General features: G+C 61.1%; 1 protein-coding gene and 1 long non-coding RNA gene across 3 annotated transcripts in view; one reads left to right on the top strand and one right to left on the bottom strand.

The window, feature by feature from the left end:
- MACROD1 (mono-ADP ribosylhydrolase 1) overlaps positions 1 to 17,236 on the top strand; it is a 154,373-nt gene that overhangs the window by 94,503 nt on the left and 42,634 nt on the right. The gene's annotated exons all lie outside the window — the stretch shown is intronic.
- Positions 1,366 to 6,737, bottom strand: LOC133241370 (uncharacterized). The gene is made up of 2 exons (XR_009734584.1): positions 6,358 to 6,737; positions 1,366 to 2,103 (listed from the first exon to the last, which is right to left on the bottom strand). It is a non-coding gene; the product is annotated as an uncharacterized LOC133241370 (long non-coding RNA).

The following is a 17,236-nucleotide window of genomic DNA, read 5'->3' as shown; positions in this document are numbered from 1 at the left end:
CCGCCCCGCTCCTGCGTCTGTGCCCTCGACCACTCAGCCGTGGCCTTTCCATTGCCCACACTGCACTGAAAGACTCCATTCGGAAGGAGACTGCACCACAGCGACTGAGCTCCTGAGCCCTCCCACCAGCTTAACCTCGTCAGCGCGAGGAGGGAGGGCAGGAGGTGGGGCCTTGTCCCCCTGCGGCTGGGGTGTCCATGTGCAAGTCTCATGGAATGACAGCTTGTCAGTGTGGCTCCACCCCCACCCCCCACCCCACGCCTGGAACCGAGCCTGCACGGGGTGGGTGTTCAGGACGTGCTGACCGAGTTGTTTCAAGAACCTCACTCTCACCCCAGTGTGGGTGCCAGCATGCAGGAGGAGGCTGGGCCGAACTGGCTGGAACCTGTGACATTTCCCTCAGCCTCGTAGGTGGTGGGATGTGCCCTGTCCACATCCAGGTGGTCCCAGGGTGTGGGCGGAGGACTTGGCAGATAGGAGACCTGGGATTCGAGATAAGCCCAGTCCAAGTCGGCCCACAAACTCGGCTCATCACTTGTTCCGTGATTGAGCGCCTACTGCATGCCAGGCACTGTGCAGGGTGCAGGGGGCTGCTTGGAGAAGCAAGGGGAAGGCGCAGCCTTCATAGGGTGGCGGGACCAGGCGCTTGTGTAGGAAGACAACTGCATGCCCAGCCGGAGGAGTGAAGAGGAGGGACCCCTGTCTAGGGAAGTTGGAGAAGGCTTTACTTAAGAGGGGGCCTTTGAGCAAGGCCAGGCAGTCATCCAGGTAGAGAAGGGGCCAAGGCATGCCACGCAGAGGCTTGGACAGAGTCTCAGAGGCATGAGCAAGGCAGTATTTGGCAAGTTAGCCAACAGAAGGACTGGAAAGGATGGGTGATGGGGTGGCCAGGTACCTGGGTGTGTTGGTTACTCCTTTGAAAAGTAAACTGGACTTGATATTCCACTAAGGGATGCTTGTAAAAGTGCCCCGGCTGCCTAAACTGGGGCCTAGAAAGATGTTTTAAAATGCAGATTATCCCACCCACAGATAATTCAATCCTGCAAATTGGCCGGGGGCGGGGGGGGAGCGGGGGGGGGGGGGCAACACCCAGGACCATGCATTTCGAACAAGGCCCTGGCTACGGTGTTAGAGGCAGATGACTTAGAAAGCCCGAGCCGGCGCAAGGAGTGACCCGAGGCTCCGGAGGCTGGCCTGGCGTCGCAGCAGGCCAGGCCTGCTCCTCTCCACTAGCAGAAGGGCCCTCACCTCCAGCTGGGGGCGGGACGGAGGCCTAGCGTGAAGGAAGGGCGGACGGCAGCAAAGTCAGCGCGCGGCGCATCCATCTGCCCTGACAGCCAGCAATTACACCGCGTGATCGCCAGATTACTCCAAATGCATTTATTACAGGGGTTAGAAGCGGGGGACTTATTTACTGGCAAATCCATACTCATTACAAGACTCAGCCTAGCCTAGACTGAAAACAGCTCAACTGAAACAAATAATTACCAAAGTCCTTCCAGCACGAGGCTCTCAGGTGGTTGGGGAGAGCGGTGGAGGGGCGCCGGGCACTCTCCATGAAGAAAAGGGAGGAACAGGCCTCGGGTAAAGGATACCCCGCCGCCCACCCGGAGACGATGCGATGCGCATGCCCGCCCAGGGTATGAGTATGCAAATAAGCCCCGCAGGGTGGGCGGGCTGACACGCTGGGCGCCAAGGGCTCGGGTCCGCCGCCCACACCCGCCGTGGCCGAGAGGCGTGGGGAAGGGGAGCGACCGGGGGCAGCGTTCCAAGACCCGGCCTTGGAGATGCAGCGCACGTCCTGAATTGTCCCAGGAAAGATACACTGGGCGGGGCACAGAGATCAAGCCCCCAAGCTGAATGAATGAAAGGATAGCCTAGACAGTCCTTGCCTGGATCTCACAGGCCTGAGGACGGCTTGGGGGGTGTGGAGGGGCCACCTCCCAGGGTATCGCGGGGCTGGGGTCTTCTCCGGGTACTCCCACCAGGCGCACACTGTTCTGACCTTGTAGCCACACCTCTGACAGACTCTGGGCGTCCTGGGCGCTGTAAACTTGGGGATAGCACATTGCGGTCTCAGGCCTTCCGCACCCACTTGGAACTCTGGGATTCCAGAAAAAAAAAAAAAAAATCAAGGTTTTTTTTTTTTTTTTTTTTAAGGACTGTTAGACCTCGCCTGGACTCTTGCTCCCATTTGACAGATGAGAAAATTGAGGCGGGGGAGTGCAGCCCCTGGGCCTCCAGGGTGGCGGTATCGGCAATCGGTGCCCTGGGCGGAGAGCTGTCAGGACGATTGAAATGTGGGCTCGGCCTTTCTGCCCGCTGGGCAGATGCTGGCACCGCCACCCGCGCCTTAAATATTCATTCACTTGACAGAACACTAATTAAACAAAGTAAGGTGCATTATTACTTGATTAAAATTTTTATTGGCAGCTTAATTGGTCTGTTAGTTGCCCCTTAGGGAGTTGGTCACCCGCTTCCCCCTCCCCACGCCGTGTGGGAGGGGGCCCCTAGCCATCCTTGCGCCTCCTAGCCCTTCCCGGCCTGTGGGGCCACCCGGGACCCAGTCGGGGCGCTAGGGGCGGGGGGTGGGGGGGGGGCGGGGCCGGTGGCTGGAGCCCCGCCCCAAGGCCAGCAGAGCTCGCCGGGGCTCCATCTCCGAATGCGCATTCCAAACACCTTGGAGAGGAAGGCCTCAGTTTGATGGGCCTGGAGCTGCCGGGTGACCTACCCATCTCTGGGCCTAGACCTCGGGTTCCCTATGTGCTCCACCGCAGGGCTGCCCCCACAGGCCCTCTATCTAGGCACCTCCCTGCCCACAGCCTCTGTTCTTCCAGTCAGAGTGGGGGTGCCTTGCAGGCAGGTATGGGTGGGGGACCCAGACCTCGCCTGGCCCAGCTGTGGAAGGCCCCGGGAATGCCCCCACAGAACAGGTCATCTCCCACCCCCTATACAAGTACCCCTCTTGGTGCCACCCTTCTTGGGGGCTCGCCACCCCTGGAGTCAGTGGCTGGACACAGCCATCGTAAGTGGAGCTGGAACCTGCGTGTTCCGTCTTCACAAACCATACCTCATAGGTGCTTCTCCCACCTCCCCCTCAGGGTGATGGTGGTCTGGAGCCAACCTTTGCTCCTCTCAAACCAGCTGCCCTTTCCCTCTCTCTTCTCCCAGGTCTGTCTTCTGGAGGGCTCACATCAGAGGAGAAGGACCAGGGGCTACTCCACGTGGACCTTTAGCACTAGTCAAACCCCTGGGTGAGCCTCAGTTTACATGCTAAGTCACTTCAGTCCTGTCCGACTCTTTGCAACCCCGTGGACTGTAGCCCGCCAGGCTCCTCTGTATGGGATTCTCCAGCCAAGAATACTGGAGTGGGTAGCCATGCCCTTCCTCCAGGGGGTCTTCCCGACACAGGGATCGAACGTGTGTCTCTTGTGTCTCCTGCATTGGCAGCACTTACCACTAGTGCCACCTGGGAAGCCCGGAGTCTCAGTTTACCCAGTGTAAAATGGGTACCCGAACTCATCGAACAGGCATGGCTCGATTGTGGGGCGCTGAGGCAGGAAATTGCCCTCTCCACCCTGAGCTCTCATCTCACCTGCTGCCAGGGCACTGCCTCCATCACCCCACTTTACAGATAGTGCATGCCGAGGGGTCAGTGACATGTTCAGGGTCGTCTGGGGTGGGGGGCGCCCAGGAGAGAGAGAAAGCAGGCTGGGTCATGGGGGAGTGGCAAGACTGGGGAATGCTACTGGAAAGCCAGGGGTGGGCAAAGCTCTGTCCGTTCTGTTCACATGCCAGCGCGCCAGCTCCTTAGCCCATTCAGCAAATGGTGAACCCGCTCTGGGGGTGGGGCTGGGAAAGAAATGGGCCTTCCCGGGATGGCCTGGGTCTGGGTCACACCCCGACCTTCACCATGCCCGCTACCGCCCCCATCCCCATTGCTGGCCCCACTCACCCCGCTGCGGCCCTCTCCAAACCCGCCTGCCTGCTCTCCAGAGAGGATCCAGGCCTGGCCGATGACAGAGGAATCGTCTGGCAGCCCCAGAAGCCGCCGCTGGCGAGCAGGAGGCGAGGTAATTGGCATCGCCGGCTGCGGGAGCAGGAAATGAGCGGCCGCAGGCCGCGTGGAGCGGGAAGCTGTTCAGTGTCATCCGCCTTATCTGGGAACAGGCTGCCCAATTACAGGGCCCTGCCCACTACACCCAACAGCTGCTGGCTCCCCGCTGCCCCCCTCCCTGGTGTCCTCACAGCATCTCGGGGCCTGGGGGGGCATCTGCTGCCCCTGCCAGAAAGGACCAGGCAGCTGCCGAGGGAGAGGCCTGCCCTGATAGCCACCATCCAGGTACGCAGCACAGGTGCGCCCCCACCCCCGGCCAGGCCTGGCATACAGGGCAGCAGTCACCAGGTCCGGCTCTCCTCACCTCCACCTTACTGTCCAGGCCGAGCCCTGCCCAGGGCTGCCTCTTCTCCTAAGTGTCAGGAGTACTCAGGCCAGGAGCCGAGGTGAGAAGTGAGGGGCACACAGTTGGGTCCCCGGCCGCCCCATCTCAGGGTTCCCTCAGGGGAGAACGAGCGGGTCACCCCGCTCAGCTGCCTCGCTCCCTCTGCCAGCCTCCGAAGGAGAGGATTCATAACTCCGTGGGTGGACAGTGCTCAGAAACGCAGCGCCACTGGGGGCTGTGATAGTCTGTCATGTATTAGGAAAACAGGACGCTAATGGGCTTGCAAGTGCACACGGCACCGCCCGATATTAGCTGATCACGCCGTGGCTCACAGGCCGGGGCGGGGATGGCGGGCCCAGGAGGGCCGGCACAGGCCGGGGCGGGGACAGCGGGCCCAGGAGGACCCGGCCGCCCTTCCAGACCAGCGATGGGGGGGTGGGGGGCACCTGGGCGCACCGTGTGCGCCACAGAGGCCCGGGGGTGGCACGCAGGAACGAGAAACTGGCTCTGGAATTGGACCCGACTTGAGTTCAAATGCTGTGCCTTCACCAGTTTGGCCCTCCACTTCTGCATCTGTCCGCGTGGTTGTGAGAACTCAGCGGACTCCCGGACCGAAGGCTCAGACAGCGCTGAGCTCGGAGTCAATGCCCAGCAAGGGACGGTCCCCGCCCCCCTCCTCCCGCAAATGCTCCAGCATCCCTGAGTGTCAGGCCCTCCTTTCTGGGAAGGTCCCTGCATGGGGGACACCTTCCCACAGCCCCCCTCCACCGTGGCCCTCGGGATGATGGGTGCTGGGCGGGGTTGCCTTAAGGACACACGCTTAAGTGCCCTCTGGGGCTCCCCGAGTCGTGTAAGAGTCCCCTTCCTTCGTGTAAGAGTCTCTGTCCTTCATATGAGAGTCCCCTTCCCTTATCCAGACAGAGAGGGGCCAGATGGCCTCAGGATCTCGCCCCTCCGCCCCTCTCTCTTCGCCTGAAAAGAGGCCATGATGGTCTGTTTGGCCCCAGAGAGCCCTGACTCCCCGGGAGCTTCCCCTGGACTGGGATCGGGGGTCTGGCTGGCTCCTCTCTCTGTCCTAGAGCTGGCACCAAGTGGTCACTTCCCACGAGCTCTGATTCCCCCTCATGAAACTGCTGATCAAGCTGGAGCCGTGCACGAACAGGGCAGACGAGGGTTCTGCCAGTCCTCTGGCTTGAGCACAGGAACCTCACTTTCTCGGTCCACAGATGGGGGAACTAGGAGGAACTGCAGTAGGCTGTCCCCTCCCCTAAACTCAGCCTCCAGCCAGCTCGCCCCAGAGACCTGCCAGCCTTATAAACTAGCAGCTCGCTGAGGCCAAGAGTGGCACAGGGGCGACCCAGGGTCACCTGATGGGCATGCTGAGAGCAGGCTTAGTGATAAGCGGTGTGGTGCAGACTGGCCTGCAGGGAGAGGCCTGGTGGCAGGGTGACTAAGGGAGGCTTCTTGGAGGAGGTGGCATGGCAGCAGAGACCAGAAGGAAGGCCAGGCAGGCCTGGGCTGGGCAGGGGTCCTGGGGTGGGAAGGCTGGGCCTGTCCTTGTGGCAGTGCACCTGGAGTGTGGACCCAGCCACGAGCCTGGAGCCCTGAGTCCGGGAGCATAGTATTTATAAGACAGGCTGGGAACCTTCGCAGGGGGCGGGACAGGACCCTCACTCAGAGCCTCAGCCGGTTCATACCACCCCAGCACCAACTCATGGAGACCCCAGGATTGGCCTAGCACCCCCACTGTGTTCTCAGTTGTCCCCAGTGGTCAACTGGGACCCCGGGGCCCCCTCTGTCCCTCAACCTATTGGCATCTTCACCACAACCAGCCCGGCCACTGCCACCACATTCAGGACCTCCCCCCGGAACCCCACGAGGGCTGGGCCGGGAGCCGGGTGGGGCTGGCACCCACCTGGCCCCCGGCTGTCACTCACAGATGGAGACCCGGGCTCCGTCTCCCCGTCCGTCTGTCCACTCTCTCGTGGAGCCTCCTGTTTGTGCAGCTGCTCCCCGTTCCTCACCACCCTCCTCCCTGCAGACAGCTTGGTTGGGCTGTGGGTGTGAATTTCCACTAGGAGGGAGGGGCCGTTCCTTCTGTTGCTGAAGCCTGGGGAGGGAGCAGGAAGCCATGCGGAGGGAGGGCTGGGGAAGGGCAGCGGGTTTCCCGGGGAGGTGGAGGGGGTGCCTGCAGAACAGGGCTGAGATCCAGCTCCCTCTGCCCCTTCTGTGAAGCCAAACAGGTGGGGGCACCCAGGGCTGGATGGCCCCCAGGCTGAGAGCAAAGCGGGCTGTGGTCCCTTTAGTCCTCTAATGCATCCGTCTGGCAACCCTTCCCCACAGGGAGGACAAGCTGTGGTCCCATTTTGTGGATGGGCGGCCCAAGACCCGGGGAGGATTGATAATGTCTCCTGGGGACCCAGTTGCTCACAGAGCTCCCCAAGTGCCCAGCCCCTGTGGCTGTCGGTGGGATCCAGCGTGTCCCCACTCAGCTGCATCCAGGCTGCTCTGGGGGTACAGGAGCACACCCCAGCAGTCACGAGCCAGGCCTGGTGCTAAGAACTGACCCGGACCAGCGCTCTGTGTAAGGAGGGGGAGCTGAAGCAGTGCAGGGGAGCGGGGAATAGACCCACCCTCCAGCCATCCGTCCGTGGACGTTTACTGCTGGTCTAACGTGCCAGGCCCTGGGGACCAGGAGAGAGCTGGGGCTCCTGCCTCTGCAGAGCTCGCTGCCTGGCGGGGACAGACAATGGGTAGGAGGCGCGCTATAGATAGAAAATGTCACTTTATGCCCAGTGCTGGGCAAGGACACGGGCGAGGTGCCCCCTAGCTCCTCCTGGACCCTACTCGGGGGGCCATGTGCGAGGGGGACAGGCAGACCCTGAGCTGCCTGCTCCCACCCCAGCTCAGGCTCTGCCTCCCCTCCCCACCCCCAGGCTGTGCAAAGCTCCTGTCCCCTGTGGTTCCTGCTAATGAAGGGCAACTCCACCCACCCAGAAACCAGGCTGCTTCCAGCTGGTATTTAAAGAGGTGTCTTTGCGTGTGATGATGGCGCTTGTTCCTGGTCCTGTCTTCTGCCCACCCCGCAGTTTCCCTCTCAAGGTAAACGAGATGATGGAGGACAGAGCTGCCCTGCACCCCTGCTTTGGTCCCACGGGAGCACCTCATCCAGGCCAGGCTCCCTGTGTGGGGCACAGCAGATTCGGGGACAGCTAAGGCCTAAGGCTGCTCTCAGGTCACATCAGTTGGCTGTGAATGAGGGTCAGCTTCTGGATCAGGACTAGTGAAGTAGGGAAGGCTTCCTGGAGGAGGCCACGTCAGCACAGAAAAGAAAAGGCAGGTGGCGGCCAGACTTCAGTGCGTTGGGAAGTGGCAGGTGGGAGATTCATCAACTGTTTCAAGAAATTCAGCTGTGAGGGGGAAGAGAGAAAGAAGGCTGCAGCTAGAGGGAAAGAGGAGGTTCAGGGAAGGTTTTTTTTATGTTTGTTTATTTATTTGGCTGTGTTGGGTCTTAGTTGCGGCACATGAGATCTTCATTGCATCATACAGGGTGTTTCATGGGCTCTCCAGTTGTGGCGCCTAGGCTCAGCAGCTCAGTGGCATGTGGGATCTTAGTTCCCCAACCAGGGACCAAACTCACGTCCCCTGTGTTGCAAGGTGGATTCCTAACCACCGGGCCACCAGGGAAGTCCCAGGGAATGTTTTTAACAGGAGGCACTCAAAGTCCTTAAAAGCTGCCTGGAAAATGCTATCTGAGGAGGGCTGGCCACTCAAGAAAAGAGGAATTTCAAAGGGAAGACCCCTCAAGGTAGGAAGGAAAGGGCTGGCCAGGCAGGGGTGGAGACCAGGAGCAAGAGTTTAGAAACTGGGTAGGTAGCAAGAAGAGGGGAATTTCTGTCTTCTCTGAGAAGTGACAGACGAGGTCATCTTTCTCCCCAGGAAGGACTTGCCCATTTAAGAGATGAGGAAACTGAGGCCCAGGAAGGTTCCATGGCTTGCCCTTGGCCCGAAGACTCTCTGGGACTCAATGGCTGGCTGCTAGCCTATACCCTGTCAGGCATCTCTGGCCTGAGAGGGGATGAAAGGGGTGAGGTCCTGAGGGCACCCTCCGGGGAGCCCAGCGGCCCCTCTGTTGATATCTGCTGGAAACACCGCCCGGCGTTTGTAGGGCAGCGTGTTTCCCAAAGCTCTCAGATCATCAAGCTCGCTGCTGAGCGCAGCCTCCTGGGGAAGCAGCAGCTGCCTTCTTCGCAAACTTGTTAATAATCCCTGCTGTCAGGCGGTCCTTCTTCTGTCTAACCTAAATCTCTCCTGTCGTGGCTGAGCCAGTGGCCTCTACACGGCTCGGCCGTCCTGGAGTGGTGCCATCGCCCCGCTCTGGAGGTCCACACTGCCCCGTGCCCTCGGCTGTGGGTGCTCACACCGGTGGGTGACCATCTCCCTGGGTGCCTGTCTCCCTGGTCTCTTCCCAAAGCTCCTCTCTGAGCTGAGACCTGCCCTCTGACCCCAGCTACCACCTGGCTCCTCTCTCCTGCCTGGTGGGGGAAGGCCGGGACTTTCACAGGCTGGGGCACCTCCTGCCACCCGGGGCCAGGTCTCCCTTCCTGAACTGGGCTGGAGATAAGAGTCAGGGGCACCACCTGGGTGGAGCACTCAAACGGTGCCCAGTGGGCAGGAAGCACTTGGTGAGGACGCCCCCCCCAGGCCATGGGCGAGGTGGGCAGGATGGTGTGGAAGGACCCCAGGATGTGGCCTCACATCTCAGCCCTGTTGCTAGCTCCCGGGTGACCCTGAACAGACCCTTCCCCTCTCCATCTCCTTCCCCACCTGCAGGCAAGTGAGGGGCTCTGGAGCCAGCGGCTGTAGGGCCAGCCCGGGAGCAGCCAGAGAGGGACTCTGATTCCCCTGAACCCCCACCCCCAGGCAGGATCCCTGCATTCCCCCAACCTGATCCAGCTCTGGGGCCATGTGTGCCGAGGCATCTGGATCCAGAAGCATCCGTGTGGCCTCAGACTGGCCCTGCCTGCCCGCCCCTATCCAGGCCTGGGTTCCTGGCCACACTCCCACAGGGCGCACGGACATCCCTGACCCCGCATCTCAGGCCCTCAGGACCGCAGGCCTGGTCTGGCAGCCACCTCCAGATCCCAACCTGCAGGAAGCCGTGGGCTGTGACAGCCCCGTCTGCAGAGCCCAGCCTGGTTAATCTGCTTCATTAAAGACACTAATTAATTGGCTTAATTAAAAGGGTAACCTGGAAGCCCGCAGAACTACCTCCTAGCAAGGCACGAAGCTACACAGAAGCAGCCCTAGCGCTGAGAAGGGGAGCACCCCCCGGCCCCCCAGCATGCCCATCCTAGGGCCCAGCCCCAGAGGATGGCCCGGACACTATCCCCAGCCTACTTCAGCCGGGTGACTGCTGTTCAGCGACACCCCACACCCTGCACCCACACACCCCACAGTCAGGCCCAGCACGCCAGGCGGGAGTCAAAAGTCCCACATTCATATGCACCGCTTGGCTGCAGTTAAGAGCCCAGAATGTAAGTGGGCCGTAATTAGAGGCACAGGCAGGCTGCAGCCGATAAAGGTCAGCAGGCCGGGAGGGAGGGATGTCCGCAGTAGAGAGGCTGAGCCTGGCCACACCGTGCCTGTCCCACGGGGAGCTGGGCAAGCTCGAGCCAGGGCTGTTGGCACCGTGGCAGAACGCCATCTGGGCAAGGATCCTGTGCACCACCAGCTCCCACGATCACGAAGCTTCTGGGGTCAAGACAACTGGCTTTAGGTCCCACCTCTAGAGACTGGGTGATTGTGGCATTCATTCTTATTTATTTATTCCTCCGTGTTGGATCTTAGTTGCAGCATGTAGGATCTTTTTAAAAATATTAATTCATTAATTGGCTGCGTCGGGTCTTAATGTGGCACACCGGGTCTTTGTTGCGCCGCGCGGGGTCTTTCACTGCGTACCGACCCTCTAGTTGTGACATGCTGGGCCCAGTAGTTGCGGCGCTCAGGTTGAGTTGCTCTGCGGTACGTGGGATCGTAGTTTCCCAACCAGGGATCAAACTCGTGTCCACTGCATAGCAAGCCAGATTCTCAACCACTAAGTCCCCAGGATCTTTTCTCAGTTACAGCATGCGAACTCTTAGTTGTGGCGTGTGGGATCTAGTTCCCTGACCTGGGATCGAACTTGGGTCCCCCTGCATTCCCAGGGAAGTCCCTGAGCCCTCGTTCTTCATCCGCAGAACACCTGCCAGGGATGCCTGGCAACTTGCCCTTGCAGGAAGGAAGGCCCTCCCCAGCTCAGCAGAGAGTGCTGAGATTGATTAGCCATGTCTGCCCAGGGCAGTGGGTAAGGAAAGGAGGCTTCCGTGCCACTCTGATCCCAACCATCCTGCCAGCCTCCAAAGAGGTTAATCTCTTGTGTCAACATTTCAAACCTTTCCCACAGTCAGAAAACAATTCTCGTAACTCCTCGAATATAAGGCACCAATGCCGGAAATGGTTTTTACCAGTCTTCATTTGTGTGAGAGTCAGACACAACTTAACAAGTAAACAATGACAAATTCATCTAAGCTTCCCGCCGCCCTTTGAGATTCAGAATCGAGCATCCCTGGTTCAGAACTGAGGCTCCGGTGGCCTGTCTGGAGCCGTCCCCTGGCCTGGAGTGTATTCTTTCTCACTGGAAGGTGGGTGGGGCATCACCAAGGAAGGAATTTGCACTGGTGTGGAGACCCTGCTTTCCTCCCCCAAACGCTGCCTGAGACGCCAGCCAAGTTCACGGGCAGCCCCCACCTCTTTCTCAAGCAGAAATGGCATAAACACCGTAACACGGTGCGTGGGGACCAAGTGGCCTTGGAATATTCACTCACTGCCTTCCTCGAAGCCCCCAAGAAAGGACAGACAGGACTTTGGGATGGGGTGGGAGTGGCCCGCAAGATCCAAAGGACCCCAATTAGGCCCCAGATTCCCTGGGGGATGAGAAGGGAGTGAGATCAGAGGCCATGGGTCCTCTGTCCATCGGTTTAGGATGTATAAGTGTTCGTGGGGGTGGGAGGGAGCCCCCTGGGGGTCCATGGCCCTAGCCCTGCCCATGTGATGGACAGGGCCTAAAGGCAGTCCACCCAGCCTGCTGTGCAGGGAGGAAATCACCAACCTTGGCCCCCTGGACCAACCTTGGCACTCAAGGACCCTGAGCTCAGAGAGCAGAGTCATTTAGGCCCAGGTCCGGGCGCACAGGGGCGTCAGCTCACAGCCCACACTGAAGCCCACACTGAAGCTGCAGGGTGGGGGCTCAGGGCCCCCGGACAGATTTAGCCTCCTTACAAACAGCTGTTAGCCTGCTCAGCCGACAGCTCTGCCACCGGCCCAGGAGCCAGAAGCGAGGTTCCAGAGAGGGTGCCCCTGCCCAGCAGGGATGAGGCTCCATCAGAGCCAGGCCCTGGGGAGGGCGGGGCCGCAGCTCGGCTCTCACTACCAACAGTGTGAGGCCAAGCTGCCAGAGTCCCTGCCCCTTCCCAACTTGAAGACCCCCCCCCATCACCCACGTGGGTGTCCACGGGGCTGTCAATGCTGGTGTCTTCCCAGAGCTGCTTCACCGGGGGAGCCCAGCCCCTTCCCTTCCCTGACCAGGCACCCACAAGACACGAGCTTCTGTCCACACGCTCCTGTCCCTGCATCCCTGGCCCCATGTTACAGATGAGGAAGTTGAGGCCTGGAGAGGAGGCCAGGTGAGCGGCTAGAGGAACTCCAACCTGGGGCTCTGGAGCTGCACCCACAGACAGGCCTCCATGGGGTCTCCTCCCTCCCCAGGCAGGCGCAGTACCTGGGCCCAGACCCCTGGACCCACACCCCAGGGTTTGTCCTGGATAATGCAAATCTGTCCTTCCTGGGTGGGAATCCTCAGGTGCGGGGCGGGAGTGGGGCTGGACCACTTAGAACCCAGCACGGTTCGGCCGAAAGCCACCTGCTCAGTCTAACAGCTGGGTGACCCCATCAACGTTGTGTGGCCTTCACTGCACCCATCCCTGGGAGCGGGGACTCTCCTCCCTGGGGGACCCCTGGGAGTGGGGGTTACACAGTGGGGGAGTGGGCCCAGATGCATCCACAGCTACATGGTCAGGAAGGAGCGGGGCTGGGACCAGCTTGTCCTCCCAAGGGCTGCCTGCGACTCTGCCCACGGGACAGCAGCCACCCCCAGGGCGGCAGGCCGGCTACCCCTCCGTGGGCAGGCAGGGAGAGCACTGGACTCAGAGTCACGTCATGGGACCGCGCTCTGGCCCGGCCTCTTGGGAGCTGAGCGTCCTCGGGGACCGCCTGTCTCTCTGGGACTGGGGTCCTTCACTTGGGAAACGTAGCCATTGCCCCCACCCACAGGCTGGTGTGAGTCCTGGAGGGAGCCAGCAGGGTTGAGCAGAGGACGTGGAGCCCGGCAACTGGCTCCCCGTGGGGGTCGCCAGCGCCTGCCCAGGCGGTGCTGGGGCGTCAGGGCCCGAGAGCCTGACTGCCCATCCTCGGGAGCGAGCCCAGGGGAAGAGCAGATGATCGCCCTCACCATTTCACCAGGCCGCGCGTTATGAATATTAATAGCATTAATTATTTCTAATCCGGCATCCAGGCCCAGGCTGGCTGGGAGTGATCCCCAGGCCCCCAGGCTCCAGGGGAGGCTCAGCCCCCTCCCCAAGGCTGTGGGATCTGAGTCTGGGGCACACTTCCAGGGGCAGCGCTGGGGGTGGTGAGGAGAGGCCCAGCCAAGCCCTAGCGACGAAGGGACCTACAGACAAGATTCCGCCTGGGGGTCCCCTAGGAAGGTGCCATGCAGGCTCAGCTCCCATTTCACAGATGGGAAAACCAAGTCAGCTCAGGATGAGAAGGTGGCAGGTTCGGCCGCAGGGGAAACCCAAATAGACGCCGCCTGCCCCTCACCAGCCAGATACCCACACATCTCCCAGAGGGGGTTTCCTGGGCCCTAAAAGGGGGTGACGGGGCCTCCCTCACAAGGGGCTGCAGTGCAGCTCAAGGTCGAGGGCTTGGAACTCTGCGGGGCGGGCAGTGACTCTGCCTCCGTGCACCGTCGCGGCCGTTTGGGTGCTCAGCAGAAACGCACTTAAGAATGGGCTCTGGCTCGGGTCCCGGTGGCCCCCCGAGAGCTACGTGACAGGCAGCGAATGTCACCTTCACAGAGCCTCAGTTTCCTCATCTCTAAAATGGGACAGATAACTATCCACAGCCTGTAGGGCTGCTCTGAGGAATCAAGGAGACAGTACACATACACGCCGATCCAGACACAGACTGAACTCTGTGAACAGCAGTAGCTGTTGTCATTATTACTGTGATTATTGTGTTGTTGTTTTTAATTAACCCGTCAGCTTCCACACCTCCTCCCCAAGCCTGAGTCAGGCCAGGGGCCAGCACCCTCCAGGGCCAGGTCTGGGAAGAGTTCCTGGGTCTGGGCAAGACTGACCACACCCACTCCCGGCCATCCGAGAGTCCAGGGCAGCCCCTCCCCGCAGAGACCCCAGCCTCCTGCAGACAAGAGCCTCTGTCCTGCTGACCCCAGGTCAAGGCAGGGGCAGTGTGTTGGCACAAAGGCCGGTCTCTGTCTATGCCTGCGGCGGGGGCAGCTGCCCACGGAGGGCCCTCCTGCCACAATGAGGCCTTTGAGCAGCTACCAGCAAGAGCTGAGCTCTCCTTGAAGGCCCCCGGCTCTCACAAGTCTTGTCTGTCTGTGAGGCCACCGGGCCAGCAGGCAGCTGCCGTGGGGGAGGAGGGCCCATGCCCACCCTGCTGCTGGGCATACCACCTCCCCGGCCTCCTCTCCCCCGGAGGATGCCTGGCCAAGGCCGGCTGCAGCCTGAGAGCCAGCTTGGGCCTCGGGGGATGGAGGGGAGAGCTGGCCCACCTCCCTGCTCAAGTGACACTTCCAGGCTGGAAACACTGAACACGGGGAAAGCCCTGTGCCTCCCACCCCAGGCTCGCAGGAAGGCAGCGCGGGGCTAGGGCGCAGCCTCCAGGCTTCCCTTCCTCTTAGCCTCAGTTTTCCCACCTATAGAATGCACCTTCCAAGTGCAGTCCCCACCTCCACCCCCAGAGCATCTGTGAGAGTCAAATGAGACCCGCATTTAAGGCTTCACCCCGCGCCCAGCAGGTGCAAGACACAATCCACCTAATCATGACCATCACAACTCCTACCTGGACCCCGCTTCAGCCCCAGCTCAGCCTGGGGACCTTGGCATGGAGACGGAGCCTCCCTGAGTCTCTGGTTTCTCTTTTATAAGATGGGCCAATGCCACCCACTCTCAGGGCTGCTGTGAAGGGAAAGCCATTTATCAATCAGCCTCAGGCTCAGGAAGCCTTGCTTGGATGAATTAACGAATCCCAGATTCCACTCCAGAGTTACGTTACAGGGAGGCCTGCCCAGCGCTGGGGGATGGGAGGCAGGAAGGGCTGGTTCCCGCAGGCAGTCAGGGGCAGCTTTCCGCTGGAGATGGCCAGTCACCCAAAGTGGGGATTGAGGGTGGCCTTCTGGACCCAAGGAACAGCTGAAGTGTGAGTTATGTTGTCCGCAGGCCTCGTGGGGGAGGGTCTGGAGGAGAGGCTGGTAGGCTGGGAAGGTCTGAAATGCCAGGCTTTGGTCCATGTTTCAGGACACAGGGAGCCACGGATGATCTGAAAGCCAGCGAGTGACTGGATTGAGTATGAATTCTTAACTGTCTGGGAGTGTCTCTGCTAGAGGGCAGGGATGGGGGACATTTCCACATAGCACACTCTGCTTCCGCTACAGTTTAGAGCGGGCTGGTCAGCAGTGTGTGAGAAGGGGGCTTGGGGCCAAGCAGAGACGTCCGGAGCCTGACCCTCCGTGGGTCCTAGTCCCAAAGCCAGCACTGCCCAGGGCTACCCTGATGCACCCCTGTGGGCGGCCCTGCAGCCAGCATGGGGGATGCAGAGCCTGGGTTCAAATCCCACTCTGCCCTGACTTGGTACGAACGACACTGCCTCTCTGAGACTCTGTCTCCATGTCTGTGAGGCAGGAAAGGATGCCTGAGCCCCACAGTGGCCCTGAGGACCATTAAGTTCAACACTCGAAGGCGTCTGCAGGAGGGGACCCCTGTTCCCTCCTCTGGGGCACCCTCACCTTGGAAGAGGGGAGCCTGGGGACCAAGGGGGACCCGGGTCTCTGTGGGGCCCCGACCAGAGGCAGTAACCGCCAGTGTTCAGATCCCACCTCTGCCTCCCGGGAGCTCTGTGGTCGCAACCCTCCGTGCCTCAGTTTCCTCACATGTAATAAGACAGTGGATACTTCACGGCACAGAGATGCTCTGAGGACCACGTGAGACATGCCTGGGGAGCTCTGGGCCTAGGGTGAGGACTCAGTCACTGCTGTTGTTTCCACATGGCTGGCTCTGAATACCCTCCCGTCCCCCCAGAGAGGCTGAGGCCGCTTCCTGTTTTGGGGTGTCCAGAGGTGCAGGGACTTGGGGAATCACACAGTTGATGGCTGCAGGGGTGTGGGGCCCCCGAGTCACCACTCCCAGCAACCGGCTCCCCCTCCCCACCCGGGAGACCCTCGGAGCCGCCTCTGGACTCTGCGTCCTCAGGACCCAGCCAGGTGGCCGCAGCGCCCACTCATGCCAGAATCAGGGCAGAAGGTGCTCAGCCGCACCCCAGTCCACACCGAGTCTGGGGCTGAACGACACTGTACCGAGTCTCCCCCTCTGCCTTTCAGGGCCCCGGAAACATGGCCTGCACCTCCCCCAGTCCAGGCCACCAGGTCAGCCAGGTCCAGCCGCACCTGGTCCAACAGGTCCCGTCCTCATGGGGCCAGGCTCCCCCCACCTCCTGAGTCGGGGGAGAGTGGGGTGCCCCTCCTCCAGCTGCCCCACGAAAAGGGCCTCGCTGCAGAAAGCCGGCTGAGTAAATAATGACATTTCCTCCTCTCTCCTGCACTCTTCGCCCCTTTCCCTTCCACAAATAAATTATCAACATGCCCAGGTCCCGGCGGAGCGGAGCATATCGCTGGGAACAATGAAAAAGCTTTTAATAGGATTCCAGGAGCTGCAGCCACACACTCGGGGCCCTAATGGAGATTGCTCCATGACCGCAGGCCGCCCATGCCCGCGCCCCCCGCACCGCCAGCTCCTCCCGGCCCGGCGGGCAGCGAGGCCCCGCGGGCTGCCCGCTGACGTCACGGGCAGCGTCTGGCTCCAGAGAACCCAGAGGAGGGGGCGGCACATGCCACCACCCCGCGGGTCCACTGCCAGCGATCAGGCCGACCCCACGCCCTGGGAGGCCGACCCGGCCAGGAGGGCCCCGCCTGGCCCCCCCTCCCCGCAGCCTCCCCTGGTCTTCACACCCCACTAGGGTTAAGGGGCAGACTGCGCCTGCACACCGTGAGGCCTCAGGGAGGGCAGCCGAGTGCAGGGCAGGGCCGCGGCCTAGAGGGGGCTCTGAGCCCAGAGGACACAGCCAAGGAGGGGCCAGGTAGAGAGGGGAGCAGGGAAGACGAACCTCCCTGCCTCGGCTTCCCGTTTGAGGGCATCTGTAAGGACCAAGGGTGCCTTGCCGGTTGCCCTTCCTTGGTGTGACCTTGGGTGACTCACTTCAGCTGTGTTTGAGTCTCCCGGGGTAAGATCAGGATAATAATAGCCCACCTCAGAGGCGTGTTGGGGGGACAAACCCAGTTAATACCGCCGGCTGGGTAGCAGGTGCAATCTGTGGGCTGCTGCCTCTAGGACCACGACCACCATGTCCTTCCTTATGTGTTGGGGGTGAGGGGTAAGAGACCCTGTCCTGGCTGTGCG

Source organism: Bos javanicus, chromosome 29, assembly GCF_032452875.1.
Source record: "Bos javanicus breed banteng chromosome 29, ARS-OSU_banteng_1.0, whole genome shotgun sequence".
Taxonomy (NCBI): Eukaryota; Metazoa; Chordata; class Mammalia; order Artiodactyla; family Bovidae; genus Bos; species Bos javanicus.
The sequence above is the reverse complement of the archived record's forward strand: the minus strand, read 5'-3'. Positions and strand labels throughout refer to the sequence as shown.